Raw genomic sequence first — 21,134 nt, forward strand, 5'->3', positions numbered from 1 at the left:
ACTGGATTGTTCCACAGAGAGCTGGCACAGAGGGGCCGAATGGCACCCTTCTGTGCCGTAAATGTCTCTATCAATCTCTGTGAATCTATGTTGGATATGTCTTCTGCTCCTCTCTGGAAAGATCCAGATAAATAGAATTTCAATGAAACTGTGACCTTAACAGCCACTGACAGCTCCGTCCTCACCCAGGTGTGAGGCTCCAGGTCGTGTTACAGGAGGTGACACAGCTCTGTGACCATCTCTTTATTGAATCAAAGTCACCCACACACTGCTCCGGGGTTAGGTGTAGGTAGGAAAAGTGCTCTTGGAAAACCCGGGGTGGGTAGGGCAGAGCCCCCTCCTCCTCCCTCTTTACAGAGCATCCCCTCTCTGCAACCTCTGCTCCATTTGTTGGTCATGTCATAGACCCAGAGACACTGTAACTACAGTCCCCATTCCTTGTCCAGACTTGGGTCACCAAATCCTCTGTCTTCCCTGAATGTCTGCAGCAGCTCACAACACAACCTCCAGAAAACCATCCACAGGACCTCCACTAACTTAACAATGGCAGAAGTATGTCAAAAACCCCTCACCTGTAAGTTGGATGCCTGGTCCTTTTAAATAACACTAGAGGGGGTTCCTCGTGCTGCTGAATGTATGTTCAGCTGAGAGTGAATAACACAGGCGGTCAGTGGACATGCACAGACCAAGTTTCAAAGACGTACATCAAAGCTGCCAGAATGGATAATCGACACCATATTCAGACCCACCCTCAAAGGAACAACACATATATGCTACGGCTGGGCTGGAGCTCTGCCCAGCATGGGGTATTGAGCAGGCCGCACTCAAAGTTCACATCTCTTTATGGATCACAGCTTCGGCACTGTCAACACCAGTAGTGCTGTGAAGTCTAAAATCGTGGATCAGGTCAGATACAAAGGGAAAGAAATTCACTTTAAAAAGAGATTTGGAAAAGATTGAAATAAAAAGATTTTCAGGAATATGGGAATGGGACTAATTAGAGGGGTGAGGGCATGGAGCGAGTTTAAACACAAGAATGAGAATATTAAAATTAAGGTGCTGCCAGACCGGGAGCCAATGTAGATCAGTGAGAACAGGGCTGATGGGTGATCGGGATTTGGTGTGAGTTAGGATAAAGGCAGCAGAGTTCTAGATGGGCTGTGGTTTATGGAGGTTTTTAACAGGGAGGGTGACCAGGATAGAATTGGAATAGTCAAGTGTGGATTTAACAGTGACAGGAACGAGGGTTTATGCAGCAGATGGGCTGAGATATTGGGCAGGGTGATGTATGTATTTGACAGATAGGGGATGGACTTCATGATGGAGATCAATGACGTTGGCTTCAGTCTTCCCAAAATTTACATTGCAGACAAACATTTCAGTGAAACAGGGTTTACAGATCTCCTAGCCTGAAATAGAGACAACAACAGCAGCAAAGATGAGAGTAAATGACAGGAATTTGTAATAGAGTTCACAGCAGTTTACAGAGCTAATAGCTGGAGATATTGACCAGGAAGAACAACGGCAGCAAGAAGGGCAGAGTAAATTACAGGAGCAGTAATGCAGTTAAGCATGGTTTATAGAAATAATAGCTAGATAGATAGACTTACCAGGGACACCAATAATAGCCAGGATGGGATAGTAAATGTATTGAATAATCTTCAGTGCGCGGTCGATACGAGTGTTTAATGAGTACCAATCATAATATGTAGAAAGATAGTAAAGATCCCACGATAAACTCCTGTCCATTGTTGTAACATTCCAATCTATTGTTCTCAGATTCTGACCCATTGTTGTAACATTCCAATTCATTGTTCTCAGATTCTGACCCATTGTTGTAACATTCCAATTCATTGTTCTCAGACTCTGAACAATTGTTGTAACATTCCAATATATTGCCCTCAGATTCTGATCTATCCTCTCCCTCTCTGGAGCTGCTGATCTCTGTTCGTGCTGATTTTCCCGCTGACACTATGTTATAACACATTGAAAGGTACCCCTTATTAATAGAAAATGGAAAACTTCCAGTGACACAATTAGGATCCATGGAGACTGACATTAATTACAGTCACGGAACAAACAGATTCCGTTAACCCTTTTCAATCCAACACTTTTTGTACCACAATAAAGTAGACCATTTACCGAGTCTGGATGGGATGTATGAGGGTTGCTGAGGGAAGAAATGGTGGGAATAGCAGAGGCCCTCGCCAGAATCTTCCAATTCCCCTTGGATATGGGCGTGATGACAGATTTACACAGGCTTGCCACTCTCTGTGTGAAGAAATATCTCCTCATTCAGTCCTGAAAAGTTTACCCCGTATCCTCAGACTATGACCCCTGGTTCTGGACTCCCCCACCATCAGGAACATCCTTCCTGCATTTACCCTGTCAAGCCCTGTTAGAATTTTATAGGTTTCTATGAGATCCCTCCTCGTTCTTCTGAACTCCAGCGAATTTAATCCTAACCGACTCAATCTCTCCTCATACGTCAGTCCCGCCATCCCAGTCTGGTAAACCTTCGCTGCACTCCCTCGATAGCAAGAGCATCCTTCCTCAGATGAGGAGACCAAAACTGCACACAACATTGCCGCTGTGGCCTCACCAAGGCCCTGTATAATTGCAGCAAGACATCCCTGCTCCTGTACTCGAATCCTCTCGCTATGAAGGCCAACATAACATTCGCCTTTTTTACCGCCTGTTGCACCTGCATGCTACCCTTCAGCGACTTGTATACGAGAACACCCCGGTCTCGTTGCATATTTCACTCTCTGAGTTTATAGCCATTCAGATAATAATGTGACTTCCTGATAACCTCACATTTATCCACATTATACAGCATCTGCCATGCATTTTCCCACTCACTCAACTTGTCCATATCACCCTGAAGCCTCCCTGCATCCTCCTCACAACTCACCCTCCCACCCCGTTTTGTGTAATCTGCAAATTTGGAGATATTACAATTAGTTCCCTCATCGAAATTATTAATGTCTATTGTGAATAGCTGGGGTCCTAACACTGATCCCTGCGGTACCCCACTAGTCATTGCCTGCCATTCAGAAAAAAAAAGTTTTACTCCTACACTTTGTTTCCTGTCTGCCAACCAATTTTCTATTCATCACAATACATTACCCCCAATCACATGCATGTTAATTGTACATGCTAAGCTCTTAGGTGGGACTTTGTCTAGAGCCTTCTGAAAGTCCACTGGCTCCCCCTCATCAACTCTACTAGTTACACCCCCGAACAATTCTATTAGGTTTATCAAGCATGGTTTCCCTTTCGTAAATCCATGATCTGTCCGATTCTACCACTATTCTCCAAGTGCTCTGCTATAAAATCTTTGATAATGGTCTCTAGAATTTTTCCCACTACCGACGTCAGGCTGACTGGTCTATAATTCCCTGCTTTCTCTCTCCCTCCCTTTTTCAACAGTGGGGTTACATTAGCTACCCTCCAATCTATAGGAACTGTTCCAGAGTCTATAGAATCTTGGAAGATGACCACCAATGCATCCACTTTTTCTAAAGCCACTTCCATAAGTACTGTGGGAAGCATACTATCAGACCCTGGGGATTTATCGGCCTTCAATCCCATCAATTTCCCCAACACCATTTCTCTACAAATACTGATTTCCTTAAGTTCCTCTCTCTCACTAAACCCTGTGTTCTCCAACATTTCTGGTATGATATTTCTGTTCCCCGTTGTGAAGGCAGAACCAAAGTATCCATTTAGTTGGTCAGCCATTTCTTTGTTCCCCATAATAAATTCTCCTGTTTGACTGTAAGGGACCTACTTTTGTCTTCACCAATCTTTTCCTCTTCACATAGCTATAATAACTTTTACAATCAGTTTTTATGTTCCCCACAAGCTTACTCTCGGACACGATTTTCCCTTTCTTAATCAATCCCTTGGTCCTCCTTTGCTGAATTCGAAACTGCTCCCAATCACCTGGTCTGTTGTTTTTTTCTGGCTAATTTGTATGCGTCTTCCTGGGATCTAATGCTATCTCTAATTTTCCTTGTCAGCCATGGTTTGGCTACCTTTCCCGTTTTACTTTTGCACCAGACAGGAGTAAACAATTGTTGCAGTTCATCCATGCACTCTTTGAATTTTTACCATTGCCGATCGACCGTCATTCCTTTTGGTAACGTTTCCCAATCCATCATAGCCAACTCGAGCCTCATACCTTCGTAATTTCCTTTCTTAACGTTCAGGACCCTAGTCTCAGAATCAACTAGGTCACTCTCCACGGTGACGAAGAATTCTATCATATTATAGTCGCTCATCCCCAAGAGATTTCGCACAACTAGACTGTCAATTATTCCTCTCTCATTAAACGATACCCAATCTAGGATGGCCTGTTCTCTAGTTGGTTCCTCAACGTATTGGTACAGAAAACCATTTCGTATACACTCAAGGAATTTCTACTCTACAGTATTGTGACCAATTTGATTTGTCCAATCTATAAGCAGATTAAAGTCACTCATAATTACAGATGTTCCTTCATCGCGTGCATCTCTAATTTCCTGTTTAATGCCATTCCCAACATCACCACTACAGTTTGTGGGGTCTATATACAACCCCCACTAACGTTTTCTGTCCGTTAGTGTTTCTCAGCTCTACCAATACATATTCGACATCGTCAGAGCTAATATCCTTCATCACGATTACGTTAATTTCCTCTTTAACCAGCTATGCAACTCCAATGGGGCTGAAAATAGACCGTTTTACTGATGGTGTGAATATTTAGATTATATTAGATTAGAGATACAGCACTGAAACAGGCCCTTCGGTCCACCGAGTCTGTGCCGAACATCAACCACCCATTTATACTAATCCTCCACTAATCCCATATTGCTACCAAACATCCCCACCTGTCCCTATATTTCCCTACCACCTACCCATACTAGTGACAATTTATAATGGGCAATTTACCTATCAACCTGCAAGTCTTTTGGCTTGTGGGAGGAAACCGGAGCACCCGGAGAAAACCCAGACACAGGGAGAACTTGCAATTTGGTCGGAATTTCATCTCAAGACATCTCAAGGTGAACTATGTAACCAAGTTTGTGAACAGTTTGGCTTGCTCTCAAACATTTACAAAGGAGAAGGATCGAGATAGGAAATGTTTGGAACGGAGACAGAAAAAAATGGCTTCAATCTTCTCAATATTTATTTGGCTTTGCTGATGTGTGTTGTGATACAATTTCGAAGGACGAAAGAGGACAGACAATACAAGTAAAATGATACAACTATAAAGGTGGTGAAATAACAGAGACTCCTGGGGTGTTTGTACACAAATCTTTGAAGGTGGTCGGAAAGACTAACAAAACCGTTAATAAATATATGGGACCCTAGGTTTGATAAATAGAGGAAAAATGAGCAAAAGCAAGGACATTATGTGAAGCATATAGAAAATACTAGTTCGGTTCCACCTGGAGACTTGTATCAAATACCAGGAACCACACTTTAGGAAGGACATGGAGCTTTCGGAGAGGGGACAGAACTGTTTTACTAGAATTTGTGCAGGCATGAGGGATTACAGTTATGTAGCTGATGTTGTTCACCTTAGAGCAGAGATCTTTCAGAGGAGATTTGATTGAGGTCTTTAACATTAGGAAGGGTTTAGATAAATTAAATAAAGAGAAACTGTTTCCAATGTCCAAGGGGCCGTTAACCAGTGACACAGATTTAAGGTGATTGGTAAAAGAAGCAGATATGGGGATTTGTGTTTCTGAGTGGTTTGGATTTGGAATACACTTTCTGATAGGCTTATGGATTCAGATTCAATAGTAGATCCCAAAAGGGAATTGGATAATATCTGAAGCAGGGAAAATGCAAGGATATAGTGAAAGAGCCAGGGAGTGGGACTAACTGGATTGCTCTTTGAAAGGGCCAGCACAGATTTGATGGGTCGAATGACCTCATTATGACTGTGGTATTCTATGTTTCTATGATTGTAGCTGCCTGTACTTTCACAATATTCCTATCCTTTCACCAGGCGTTTGATAAAGTAACACATAGCAGCCGTGTTACCAAATTAGAAACACATGGGATTAAAGGGCCAATGTCAGCAGTGGCTCAGTTTGTAGCTCTCTCCCCTTTCAGTCACAAGCTTCTAGGATCAAGTGTCACTGCAGGACTTGATCACAAGAATCAAGGCTGACACTGTAGTGCAGTCCTGAGGGTGTGTTGCACTGTCAGAGGTGCCATATATCGAATGAAACGTTAAACCAAGGCCCCGGCTGCCCTCCCATTTGGATGTTAAAGATCCCATGGGATTATTTCGAAGAACAAGGGAATTCTCCCCAGTGTCCTGGTCAGTATTTACCCTTCAATCAACATCACAAAAACAGATCTGATCATCATCACATTGTTACTTGTGGGATCTTGCTGTGTAGAAATTGGCTGCCCTGTTTCCTACATTATGAAACTGACTAAGTGTTCAGAAGTATTCATTAATTGGAAGTGACTTTGGGACATGCAGTGGTCATGAAACACATTACATAAATGGGAGACTGTTCTTTTATTTACAATGCCAGCATGCAGGAAATTAGCTCAGTGACAGAAAGCAGAGAGTATCGGAGAATGGTTATTGTTCAGTCTGGAGGGAAGTACACTGTGGGATTCCCCAGTGTCACAGTTAGGATCACTGTTGCTGTTTGTTATTGCCGTTGCGTTGTGTACAGACGGGATAATGTCAAACCTTTCAGATGGACGGAAGCTCAGAAATGTTAATAAACAGTGAGAAGGATAGTAACAGACTTCAGGAGGACAGAGACAGACTGGTGAAATGGGCAGGAACATGGCAGATGTAATTTAACAAAGTGAAGTGTGAAGTGAGATATTTGGGTAGGAAGTATGTGGCGAAACAATATAAACTAAATACAGGGCAGCACAGTGGCGCAGTGGTTAGCATCGCAGCCTCACAGCTCCAGAGACCCGGGTCGATTCCGGGTACTGCCTGTGTGGAGTTTGCAAGTTCTCTCTGTGTCTGCGTGGGTTATCTCCGGGTGCTCCTGTTTCCTCCCACAAGCCAAAAGACTTGCAGGTTGATAGGTAAATTGGCCATTATAAATTGTCACTCGTATAGGTAGGTGGTAGGGAAATATAGGGACAGGTGGAGATGTTTGGTAGGAATATGGGATTAGTGTAGGATTAGTAGGTGGTTGATGTTCGGCACAGACTCGTTGGGCCGAAGGGCCTGTTTCAGTGCTGTATCTCTAATCTAAATGATAACATTATCAAGTGGGTGCAGGAGTAGAGAGACCTGGGGTGTACACACACAGATCTTTGAAGGTAACATGTAGTGTTGGAGAGAGATACACAGAGTAAAAAATCTCAGGAGGAAATGCTGATGTTTATACATCATTTGTTCGTTCCCAGCTAGAGAATTGTGTCCAATTCTGTTCACCACAATTTGGTAAGGATGTCAAGGACTTAGTGAATATACTGAGGTGATTTACAAGAATGGTACCAGGGATCTGGGAATTCAGTTACGTGGAGAGATTGGAAAAGTTGGGATTGTTCTCTTTAGAGCCATGAAGGGCAAGGGGAGATTTGATATAAAATTCTAAATCATGAAGGGTTTTGATAGGGTAATTAATGTGAAACTGTTTCCAGTGTCAGAAAGTGCAGTATTAAGAAGACACAGATTGAAGGTAATTGACAAAGAACCAAAGGTGAAATGAGGAGAACTTTCTTACACAGCGAGTTGTTGGGATCTGGAATTCACTGCCTGAAAACATGGTGGAAGCAGATTCAATAATATCTTTCAAAAGGGAATTTAACAAATACTTGAAAATGGGAAAACACGCAGGAGTCTGGGGAAAGGGGAGGGGGCGTGGAACTAATTAGATAGCTCTTTCAAAGGGACAGCACTGACACAATGGGCCGACAGACCTCCTTCTGTGGTGCATCAATCTCTGATTCGATGAGCAAGAGACAGAAAGTGAAGAGAGGGAGAGAGAGGGAGCAAATGTGAAAGATGGAAAGGGAAATAGCAAGAACGAGAAAATCCGGCTTTCATCCCTTTTTGGGCAGAGGGATCATGATCTGCCTGTGTCCGTTTCTGTTGAGGCAGGAGACACACAAAGCTCCTGTCTCCTCATTTCCATGAAATCTACGTGTCGCCCATGGTGACCCGCGCTGCTGTCTGTCTGCACGCTTAACAGAGACCTAACTGTGTGTGAGACTAGATCGTCTTTCAGCCAGCATTCAGCATTTGAAGGCACTCTGTCCCTCTTAAAGGGAAGCTGCACTGAATCATAGAAGGCTGCTGCTGCTGACTGTGAATGCTGCAATTGGAGACAAGGTAAATGGAATACTGGGACAGAGAGAGGGCTCTTTGGTTCACGCATGTGGTGCTGGAGGCCTTAGTCATGGAGGATGACAGGAAAAGAGAGACCCTGTTTCTGTGGGGTGGGGTGGAGACCACGAGGAACTCCCTCCGAAGGGAATGGGAGCAGGCGGCCAGGGAGGTCAATGCAAGAAGTCTGGCCCCGAGGAACTGGCAGCAGAGCCAGAAGAAGTTTAATGAGTTCACACGGGTGGTCAATGTCAGTGAATTCATCTCCACATGACATCTCCTACCCCCAACATCACCAACCTCTCACACTGCTCAATGTACCACATCCCCATCACTCACCCATCAGCAGTCCCTAACACTCAGGACTCACACCTAACTTTCACATACTCCACCTCACCCTCACACACGTTCCACTTATACCAGCTTCACACCCACCTCTCACTGCCTCCACATTCCCCAGCTATTCAGCTATGGCAAGGACATCACCCAAACACAGTGCAACACAATGACTGACATTTTGCCCTCTCTCTTACAGGACAAGGTTTCCCATAATCACCGGGGCCGCATTGAACCGGCGGGGGCCAGGCTTACCTTCATCCCCTGAGCCTGAGGGAGGAGATGGTTCTCCATATCATGGGACCAGCTGTGACAGAGCCCGTAGCATCCGGCATCACCGAGAGTATTCAGGATGATTTTACGTTCAAGCCTTATGTCCCTTCTTAACTCCCATCTCACCCTCATCCTGATGTCTGGGATGATGTACAGGCTGCAGATGGGGGGACCATGAAACTCCTGCTTTCCATCCCACCCCCAATCTCTCACCCAACACCCCCCTTCTGAGTTTATACTTTCCAATACTTTTCTGGGCGGCACAGCGGAGCAGTGGTTAGCACCGCAGCCTCACAGCTCAAGGGACCCGGTTTCGATTCTGGGTACTGTCCATGCGGAGTTTGCAAGTTCTCCCTGTGACCGCGTGGGTTTTCACCAGGTGCTCCAGTTTCCTCCCACAGCCAAAGCCTTGCAAGTGATAGGTAAATTGGCCATTACAAATTGCTCCTAGTGTAGGTAGGTGGTAGGGAATATGGGATTACTGTAGGGTTAGTATAAATGGGTGTTTGTTGGTCGGCACATACTCGGTGGGCCGAAGGGCCTGTTTCAGTGCTGTATCTCTAAATAAATAAATAAATAAAACAATGATAACATAAAACTGCCAGCTTCCTAGTCACAGCAGATCCAGGAGACAGTGAGAGAGAGCAGCAGCACTGCACTGATGGTGAAACCCCATCACTTGGTCTGATACTCACAGTCACCAGATCAATTACTTACACTGCGTGCATCTTAGAGGCTGGCAAAGAGTCGGAATCTGCACGGGGTGAGTCACCGAGCACGAGTGAGCTGCAGCTACGCCAGGGGGAAAGGATAGTTCATGTGTCAGCTCACCAGAGGGCGAGGTCACAAACGAGTTATAATACACAGGACTCAGATGTGAACATTTCTGGAACAGCATACAGGAGAATGCTGATGGACGTGTACACTGAGATACTTTGTCCATTGACAGGCCTGTCAGACAGTCTGTTATCACTGTCTCGGAACATGGAGGAGCCCAGCTCCAACATGGCACAGGAGCTTGAAGCCCATTCTTTCCCCTGTGGAATTGGTCACTATTTCCATGACAGCACTACCGGACCCAGTCATGATACAGTGTCTGGTGATCATTGTCTCAGCTTCCACTGCAGCACAGACGGCAGACACCCAACGTCTCAGTGCTGCAGTGGAAGCTCAGATTGAGGACATGAGATCCATGTTTGCTGCCATGCAGGATCAGACTGCTGCCATCATGGCTGTGGATCTCAGTGTTCAAAGGGGTTTGCAGGCTCTCACAGCAGTCCAGCAAATTGTGATCCAGTAGATTACTAGGATTACTGAGGTGTCGCCCTATGGGAGTGACAGTGTCTCCGTGGAGTATTAACCTGCTGTCCTCTCTCAGGATGACAGTATTTGTTCTCCCTTCACTGTCACTCCACCAGTGTTCTTGCTGTTACCCATCAGCCAGCCAAGGCTGCGACTGCACATGTCGAGGTGGTGCAGTCTGAATCCGAGCCCGCAAGGCCCAGAGCTGTTCGAGGACGTCCTGCAAGTCCATCTGCAGTCTCCTCCAATGAAAGTCAGCAGCCTTCCACCAGCCATGCTGCAGTCACTGGGAAACACTGTGTAGGAGCAATAGGCAAGTCGAGGGAACCCGCAAGACAGGCACTAAGGGAATACACAAGGGTGAATAGTTCCGTTTAGTTTGAATAATTGGATGTGTTGTTGGATAAATATGTTATGAAAAGGTTTTTGTTGGTGTTATTGTTGCAGGATGCTGACCAAGGGGACACTGCGATGGGGCGTCTCAGATGGGTGTAATGTTGGAGAATGGGGAATCCATGGTGGGAAAGGGAAGTTGTCTTATGGGAACCGGTATCTTAGTAGACACTCTCCTACAGCCTGTCCGGGTCGAAGGCATCCAGGAAATATCCTCCATTCCTCCTCCTCCTCCTCCTGATGTGGCCTCCGGATTCCTGGAGCGATTGTAATGTAAAGATTGGGGTAATCATTGTCTCCGAGGAGCCGCATATTTTTCTCTACAGATTCCTGATGGTCATGGGAATGTCTGACTGCTTCAGAATGAAGGTGTGGTGGCTGCTGCCAGGATAGTGGACACTCACCAACATGATGTACTGGGCATGCTCACACACCATTAATGGAGTGAGAGATCTTTCAGTTCTTGTCCCTCTCCCCGTTGACTTGGGGGCCCGCAGAACCACCTACACCATCAGGAATCCTGCTATTCTGACAAAGCCACGGGATCTCTCATCCTACTTCTCCCTGCTAAGGGAACAGACAGGATTATTCACCTCACCCGACATAGATGGCCTCCGTCACACTGCAGATATATCAATGGACAACACACAGGCCTCACAACTACGGGCCAGTTCGTCCTAAATCAGTGGTGGGAAAGGTTTTAGAATAATAATCAGGTGATAAAACAACAGACATCTGGAGAGGTTTGAGTTAATTCAGGATAGCCAGCATAGATTTACAAAAGGAAAGACATGTTTGTGAAATATAATTGAATTTTTAAATGATGTAACAGGGAAGGTTCCTGAAGGGAATGTGATGGATGTTGTCTATATTGGTTTGAAGAATGTGTTTGATAAAATACCACATCAAAGGTTAATTACCAACATTGAGTCTCATGGAATGGGCTGGTCAGTGTGCAATTGGATAAAAGATGGATAATGTACAGAAAACAGTGTATCATAGTAAATGACAGTTTTTCAGACTGGAAGATGTTAGACAGTGAGTGTTCCCCCAGGGTCAGTGCGAGGGCCATTGTTTTATTTTACTGTGCATCAATGACTTGGATCTTGGAATACAGAGTAGAATTTCAAAATCTGTCTCTGATACCAAACTTGGAGCTGTGACAAACAGTGAGGATATTCAGAACCACCTGTGACAAGACATAGATACTGATTAGAATGGGCAGACAAGTGGCAGATGGAAATGTGAGACAAGTGTGAGGTGAGGCATTTTGACAGAAAGGATAGGAAGGCAATATGGGTAACAGTTGTAAACAGTGTGCAGGAACAGACAGACTTGTGGGGGCATCGATCTTTAAAGGTGACAGGACATATTGAGAGATTTGTTAGTAAAACACATATAATCGTACATTTCAAAAATAGAGGTCTGGAGTTCAAAAGCAGGGAAGTTAAGAACAGCGTTTAAAATCTCTGGTTAGGTCTCAGCTGGACTATTGTGTCCACTTCTGGCCACCACACTTCAGAAAGATTGTGAAGCTCCTTGAAATGGTGCAGAGGAGATTTAACAGGATGGTTCCAGGGATGGAGGATTTTAGTTACAAGGTTAGGTTACAAGATTTAGACAGGTTTAGATAATTTAGACAATGAAAAAGTGTTCCCATTAATTGATGGAAGAAGCTCTAGGGGCACGGATTGAAGGTTTTGGACAAGAGATGCAGGGGGAATGTGAGGAAGAATTTTTTTCTTATGCAGCGGGTGTTAATGATCTGGAACTCACTGCCCACAAGTGTGGTGGAAGCAGAGACAATCAGTGATTTCAAATGAAAGCTGGTGGGCACCTGAAGGAAATAAATTTGCTACAGGGATTGAGCGGGGCAGTGGGACTAACTGGATTGTTCCATGGAGAGCCAGCATGGACATGATGGGATGAATGGCCTCCTTCTATGTCGTACATGACTCGATGTTGGATACGTCTCCAGCTCTTGTCTGGAAAGATCCAGATACATAGAAGTTCAATGAAACTGTGAACTTAACAGCCACTGGCAGCTCCGTCCTCACCCTGGTGTGAGGCTCCAGGTCGTGTTACAGGAGGTGACACAGCTCTGTGACCACCTTATTGAATCAGAGTTACCTCACACACTGCTCCTGGGTTAGGTGTAGTTATGGAAAGTGGTCTTGGAAAACTCTGAGTGGGTAGGGTAGAGCCCCCTCCTCCTCCCTCTTTACAGAGCTTCTCCTCTCTGCAGCCTCTGCTCCATTTTTTGGTCATGTTACAGACCCAGAGACACTGTAACTACTGAGAGTGAGTAACACATGCGGTCAGTGGACATGCACAGACCAAGTTGCACAGACATACATCAAAGTTGCTGGAATGGCTGATAGATGTCACATTCAAATCCCTCCTTACACTACGAGCACGTGCTTGGTGAACTGGGGCTCGAGCCCTGTGCAGCATTGAGCACTGGAAGTGACCAGCAGCTTAGCTCATACCATTTTAAGAATCCAAGCTTCCATGGCGTTGGGCCCAGTGATGCTGAAGAGCTGAAAATCATTGCCAGGAGTAGATATAGAGAGGAAGACCATATGACCGTATGAATTCGGAGCAGAAGTAGGCCATTCAGCCCATCGATCCTGCTCCACCATTTAATATGATCATGGTTGATCTGTTTTTGTCTCGAATTCCACACTCCCATTTACTCCCGATAACCTTTGATTCCCTTGCCCAACAAGTATCTACCTACCTCTGCCTTAAAAATATTCAATGCCACCGCCTCCACCACCTTCAGAGGCAGAGTGTTCCAAAGTCACACAACCCTCTGAGAGGAAAAAAAAATCTCCTCATCTCTGTCCAAAAAGTGCGATCCCTAATTTTCAAACAGTGCCTTTTCAAACAGTTACGTTAAAAGAGAAATTGAAGAAAATACTTCATGGCAAAAGATTGGCAGGAATATAGGAATCTGTAGGGGAATTGGAGAGGTGAGGTCAAACACAAGAAAGAGAATATTAAAATTCTGATGCTGCTGGACCAGGAGACAATGTAGATCAGTGAGCACAGGGGTGATGGCTGATCAGGATTTGGTGTGAGTTAGAATGCAGGCAGCAGAGTTCTAGATGGGCTGTGGTTTATGAAGATTTATAACTGGGAGGGTGACCAGAATAGAATTGGAAAATTGGAATAGTCGAGTGTGCATTTAAGAAAGGCACAGATGAGGCTTTATACAGCAAATGGGCTGAGGCAGTGGAGGAGACGGGTGATGTTACATAGGTAGTATTAGGCATGGTTGGTGATGGAGATGAACTCAGCTCTGGTTTATATCGAACACAGAGGTTGTAAGCAGTCTGGTTCAGCCTCAGACATTGGCCAGGGAGGAGGAAGTGGTTCATGGATAGGGGACAGAATTGCTTATGGAGACCGATCACACTAGCTCCACTCTTCCCAAAATTAAAACTGCAAGAACATTATTTCCATGAAACAAGCTTTCCAGATCTCAGAGCGGGAAATTGAGACTTACCAGGGACAGCAACAGCAGTACAGATGAGAGAGTAAATTACAAGAACTCTAATACACGTAGCAATGGTTTATAAAGCTAATATCTGGAGATGGAGATTTGACAGGAACAACAAAAGTAGAAAGGAGGGCAGAGTAAATGACAAGAACGGTAATGCAGTTAAACATGGTTTATGGAATTAATAGCTGGATAGAGAGACTTACCAGGGACACCAATAATAGCCAGGATGGGATAGTAAATGTGTTGAATAATCGTCAGTGCGAGATGGATCCGAGTGTTTAATGGCAGCCAATCATAATTTGCAAAGAGAAAGTCAAACTCCCAGATGGAACTCCTGCCCATTGTTGTAACATTCCAATCTATTGTTCTCAGATTCTGACCCATTGTTGTAACATTCCTATCTATTGCTCTCAGATTCTGATCTATCCTCTCCCTCTCTCTGGAGCTGCTGATCCCTGTTTGTGTCGGGGATGATGCTCCTGCTGACATTATGGGATACCACACTGAAAGGAGTCCCTTATTAATAGAAGAGGGAAACCCTCCAGTGAAACAATTAGGGCCCATGGTGACTGATATTAATTACAGTCACTGAACAAACAGGTTTAGTTAATCCCTTTCAATCAAACACTTTTTGTACCACAATAAACTAAACATTTATCCAGTTTGGATGGGAATTAAGAGGGTTCGTGAGAGAATGAATGGTGAAAATAGCAGAGGCACCGGACAGAATCTGTCAATTCTCTTTGTATATGAGAGTGACGACAGAGGACTGGAGGGCTGTAAATTTTACACCTTGTTTACAAAAAGGAGTTGCGGGAACCCATGTACTGCCAGTCATGTACTGTCATGTACTGTCATCACCACCTCTCTCCAAACCTCCACTGTTGTTAAATTATCAGACTGATTATCCAACATCCAGTACTGGATGAGCAGAAATTTCCTCCAATTAAATATTGGGAAGACTGAAGCCATTATTTTCACTCTCCACTCCAACTCTGTTCCCTTGCTATTTATTCCATCCCTCTCCCTGGTAACAGTCTGAGATTCAGACAGTTTAATTGCAACGTTGGTGTCACATTTGGGATAAAATTAATGGGCACTTGGACAAATGGGTGTTAATTAAGGGAAAATTGTGTTTCACTAAATGGCTGGAGTTTTTTGAAAAGGTAAAAAGAAAGTTTGATGAGGGCAATGATGTTGATGTGGTATAAATTGAATTCCAAAAGGCTTTGATAAAGTGCCACACAACAGACCTATGAGCAAAGTTATAGCTCGTCAAATAAAACCAACAGTAGCAACATGAAACTAAGCTGGTTGAGTGACAGGAAACAGAGAGTAGTGATTAATGGATGCTTTTCGGGCTGGAGTAAGGTTTGTAGTGGAATCGGAGCAAAATACTGTGGATGCTGGAAATCTGAAATATAAACAGAAAGTGCTGGAAATACTTAGCAGGTCTGGCAGCATCTGTGGAGAGAGAAGCAGAGTTAATGTCTCAAGTCGGTGACCTTTCATCAGAACTGGCAAAGTGGGGGTTTTGGGGGAAACACAAGTACAGAAATGTGACCATTAGAGCGGGGGTGGTGGATGGAGGGTGTTGAAATGATAAGCGAGCGTATGCTCGGTGCCACACTTTTGGACTGAGTGGAGGTGTTCCACAAAGCGGTCACCCAATCTGCGTTTAGCCTGCTGCGGTGTTCCAGTGAACATCAACGCCAGCTCGAGGAACATGACCTCATTGTCCGATTAGGCACTCCAAACCCTGCCGGTCTGAACACTGAGTTCAACGATTATTTTGTTTCATCATTTTTTGCCATGTGCCAGCATTAAACTGATTTTTTTATGTTGGTGCTTTTAGCTAGGGCTGTTCATTATTCTGTCATTTAACACCCTCACTACACGAATGCTTTGTCTTTCGCCGCACAACTAGCACACTTTCTTTGCCTTTGCCCCATGACATCCTGGTCAGTTAATCTCTCTGACACTCTGTTCTATCAACAGCTCTTCTGTTCTCTTTTGCCCCACCCCTGCTTTATTTGCTTAAAACCTATTACATTTCTAACCTTTGCCAATTCTGATGAAAGGTCACAGAACTGAAACATTAACCCTGCTTTTCTCTCCACAGATGCTGCCTGACCTGCTGCGTCTTTCCAGCACTTTTTGTTTTTATTTAAGGTTTGTAATGGAATTTCCCAGGGATCAGTGTTGGGACCCTTTCTCTTCCTGACAAATATTAATGACCTAGACCTCGGTGTACAGGGCACAATTTCAAAGTTTGCAGATGATACAAAACTTGGAAGCATTGTGAACTGTGAGGAGTAAATTGTAGAAAGTCAAACGGACATGGACAAGTTAGTGGAATGGACAGACAGGTGGCAGATGAAGTTCAATGTGGAGAAATGTGAAGTGATTCATTTTGGTAGGAAGAACATGGAAAGACAATGTATAATAAAGGGTACAATTCTAAAGGGGGTGAGGAACAGAGGGACCTGGATGTATATGTGCATAGGTCATTAAAGGAGGCGGGACAAGTTGAGAGAGTAGTTAATGAAACATACAGTATCCTGGGCTTTGTTAACAGCAGCATGGAATACAAGAGCAAAGAGGTTATTTTGAACTTGTACGAGACACTAGTTCGGCCTCAGTTGCAGTATTACGTCTAGTTCTGGGCACCACACTTTAGGTAACATGAAGACATTGGAGAGTGTGAAAAAACATTCACAAGAATGGTTCCAGTGATGAAGAATATCAGTTCTGAAGATAGACTGGAGAAGTTGGAACATTTTCCTTCGAGAAGAGAAGGCTGAGAGGAGATTTGAAAAAATGTATTCAAAATTATGATGCGGCTGGGTAGAGTGGATAGGGAAAACTGTTCCCATTCCTGAAAGGATCGACAACGAGAGGACAAAGAATTAAAGTCATTGGTAAAAGAAGCAGCAGTGACATGAGGAAAACGTTTTCACACAGTGAGTGGTTAAGGTCTGGAATGCACTACCTGAGAATGTGGTGGAGGCAGATTCAATCGAGGCATTCAGGAAGAAATTGGATAGTTATCTGAAAAGGAAGATTGTACAGAGTTACAGGGAGAAGGCAGGGGAGTGACACTAGACGAATTGTTCTTTTGGAGAGCCATTACAGACACGATGGACTGAATGGCCACCTTCTGTGCTGTAACAATTCTGTGATTCCGTGGCATTCGACCACACAATGAGCTTCCAACCTTATATTCGTGCCATCACTATGACGACCTATTTCCACCTCAATAACATTGCCCAACTTCACCCCTGTCTCAACTCATCTGCTGCTGAAGCTCTCATTCATGCTTTCATTACCTGTAGACTAGACTATTCCAACTCATTCTCCCACATTCTACTATCTGTAAACTTGAAGTCATCTAAAACTCTGCAGTCTGTGTCTTAACTTACAACAAGTCCCATTCCCCGATCACTGACCTACATCAGCTCACAGTCAAACAATGTCTTGATATTAAAATTCTCAGCCTTGTTTCAAAGCCGGCCATGGCCTCACCCCTCACGATACCTGTAATCTCCTCCTGCCCCACAAACCTCTGAGATATCTCTGCTCCTCTAATTCTGGCCTCTTGTGCATCCCTGATTTTAATTACTCTACAATGTGTGGCCACACCTTCAGTTGCCTCGGCCCCAAACTCTGGAATATCCTCCCTTCACAGCTCCACCTCTCCACCTCGCTTTTATCCTTGAAGACACTTCTTTAAAACCTGCCTCTTTGACCAAGCGTTTGGAAACCTAACCTAATATCTTCCTTTGTGGTTCTGTGTCATACTTTGTTTCATAATGCTGCTGTGAAGTGCCTCGGGATAAGTTCTTGTTGAAGTTTTCCAGACAGGATTTGTCATTAGCATATCCGTGCTGCTTGAAATTTATTATGCTATGCTTTTTCAAGCAACAAACATTTATGGTGGACATGCACAGTCCAAGTTTCAAAGACATACATCAAAGCTGCTGGAACAGAAGTTTGACGTGACATTCCACAACTCCTCATGCTACTAGCACACACAATGTACACCTGGGCACAGCACAGGGCAGTGTGCAGACCACACCGCAAGTTGCTGGTAACTCATATCACATCCTTTTGTGGATCCTTGCTTCCAAAGTGTGGGCAACAGTGGTGCTGTAGAGCCATAAATCACCACCAGGGAGAGATAGAGAGGGAAGGAAATTCACTTTAAAGGGGGACATGGAAACAGATTTGAAGGCGAAAGATTTTCTCGAATATGGGAATGTGCAGGGGAATTGGACTAATTGGAGGGGTGAGGCCATGGAGGGATTCTAACACAAGAATGAGAATATTTAAATTAAGGTGCTGCCAGACTGGGAGCCAATATATATCAGTGATGGATAATCGGGATTTAGTGTGAGTGAGGAAATAGGTAGCAGAGTTCTAGATGGGCGGTAGTTTATGGAGGTTTATAACTGGGAGGATGACCAGGATATAATTGGAATAGTCAAGTGTAAATTTAACAAAGGTACAGATGAGGGTTTATGCAGCAGATGGGCCGAGGCAGAGGTGGAGTAGGCAGGGTTTGTGATGGAGAGAATATGGAGATGAACTCAGCTCAGGTTTAAATAGAACACAGCGGATGCAAACTGTCTGGTTCCGCCTCAGACATTGGGCAGGGAGGGGTATGTGGTTCACAGACAGGGGACTGAATTTCTGATGGAGACCAATAACACTGGCTTCATTCTTCGAAAAAAAAACTAAATTACTTGAACAGTATTTCTGTGAACCAGGGTTTACAGATCTTATATGTGAAAATAAAGACTTAACAGGGGCAGTAACAGCAGGAGAATTGAGGGTAAATTACAAGAACTATAATACCGTTAGCAATGGTTGTAGAGCTAATAGCTGGAGACAGAGATTCATCAGGAATAACAACAGCAATAAGGAGGGACGCAGAGGAGGCCTGAATTAGAGGAGCACAGATATATTGAAGGGTTGTGGGGCTGGATATTACAGATACAGGACGGCAGTTGAGGTCCTGGAGGGAAAACAAGGTGGAGAATTTAAATAAAGACATTATTTGATCAGGAGTCAATGTCGGTCAGTGATATGTGAATGGCACTTGCTGCGAATTAGGACATGGGCAGCAGAGTTCTGGAGGACTTCAAATTAACAGAGAGTAGCATGCAGGAGACCAGACAAGACCGTGTTGGAATATTCATTTCTAGGGGAAATGAAGGCATGAATGAGTTTCAGCAGCAGATGGGCTGAGACGGGTGATGTTGCGTGCTGTTACTGAGGTGGAAACAGGCGGTCGTAGTGATAGAATGAATATTATGTTATAAGCTCATTTTGTGGTCAACTGTGACACCAAGGTTGCAAACAGACTTTCTGAACCTCAGACTGTTACCAGGGAGAGGGATGGAATCAATAGCAAGGGGACAGAGTTGGAGTGGGGAGTGATAACAATGGCTTCAGTCTTCCCAATATTTAATTGGAGGAAATTTCTGCTCATCCAATACTGGATGTCGGATAATCAGTCTGATAATTTAACAACAGTGGAGGAGTGGAGAGAGGTGGTGCTGAGGTAAACATGATGGAGTTCTTTGATAAAACAATGGAGAGGGTTGATGAGGCTAGTGTGATTGAAGTTATATATATGGACTTTCAAAAGGTGTTTGATCAAGTCAAATTCAATAAACAGCTTAGGAAAACTGAACCCTATGGATTAAAGGGACAGTGACAGTGTGGATTTCACATTGGCTAATGAACAGTAAACAGAGAGAAGTGGTGAAAGGTTGTTGTTCAGACTCGATGGGAGTATACAGTGGTATTCCCCAGGGCTCGGTATTAGGACCACTGCTCTTTGTGCTCTTGGAAAACAAGGGGTGGGTAGGGCAGAGCCCGATACTCCTCCCTCCTGACAAAGATTCCCCTCTCTGCAGCCTCTGCTCCATGTGTTGGTCATGTTAAAGACCCAGCGACACTGTGACTACAGTCCCCATACCTTGTCCAGAGTTGGGTCACCAAATCCTCTGTCCTCTCTGAATGTCTGCAGCAGCTCACAACACAACCTCCGGAAAACCATTAACAGCACCTCCAATAACATTACAATAGCAGAGGTAAGTCAAAAGCCCCTCACCTGTAAGTTGGATGCCTGGTCTTTTTAAATAACACTAGAGGGGTTCCTCGTGCTGCTGAATGTCTGTTCAGCTGAGAGTGACTAACACAGGTGGTCAGTAGACATGCAATGACCAAGTTTCAAAGACGTCCATCAAAGCTGCTGGAATGGCTGATTGACACCATATTCAGACCCCGCTCACACTGCAGACACACCACACACGTTACACCCACGCTAGGACCCCGGCCAGCCTGGGTTTCCTGTACAATGCGCTGGATGTGACCGGCAGTGCAGCTCACACCATTTTCTGGATCCAAACTTCCACAGCACCAGTAGAGCTGGAGAGATGAAATGTGTGATCAGAGAGAGAGACAGAGGGAAGGAACCCACTTTAAAATGGAATTAGATAAAGATTTTAAGATGAACAAGTTTCAGGAATATTGGAAATGGGCAGGGGATTGGGATAATCAGAGGGCTGAGGCCGTGGAGGGATTTGATCATACGAGTGAGAATATTAAAATTGAGGTGTTACTGGACCAAGAGCCAATGTAGGTAAGTGAGCACAGGGATGTTGGGTGAACAGAATCTGGTGTAAATTAGAAGTTGGCAGCAGAGCTTGGCATGATCACAATGTGACAGAGAGTAGAATGTGGGAGAGCAGCCAGGAGTGTGTTAGAATAGTCAAGTCTCGAGGTGACAGTCAAACCTTCCTGCCACAATGGACAATTTCACCTTTACCCACATTATACTCCATTTGCTAGATCTTTGACCACTCACTTAACCTATCTATATCCCTTTGTAGAGTTCTTATGTCCTCTTCAGAATGTATCTTCTTAACTATCTTGGAATCATTAGCAAATTTAGCAAGCATACCTTTGGTCCACTCATCAAAATCATTTATATACATTGTAAAA

Source organism: Heterodontus francisci, unplaced genomic scaffold, assembly GCF_036365525.1.
Source record: "Heterodontus francisci isolate sHetFra1 unplaced genomic scaffold, sHetFra1.hap1 HAP1_SCAFFOLD_151, whole genome shotgun sequence".
NCBI lineage: Eukaryota > Metazoa > Chordata > Chondrichthyes > Heterodontiformes > Heterodontidae > Heterodontus > Heterodontus francisci.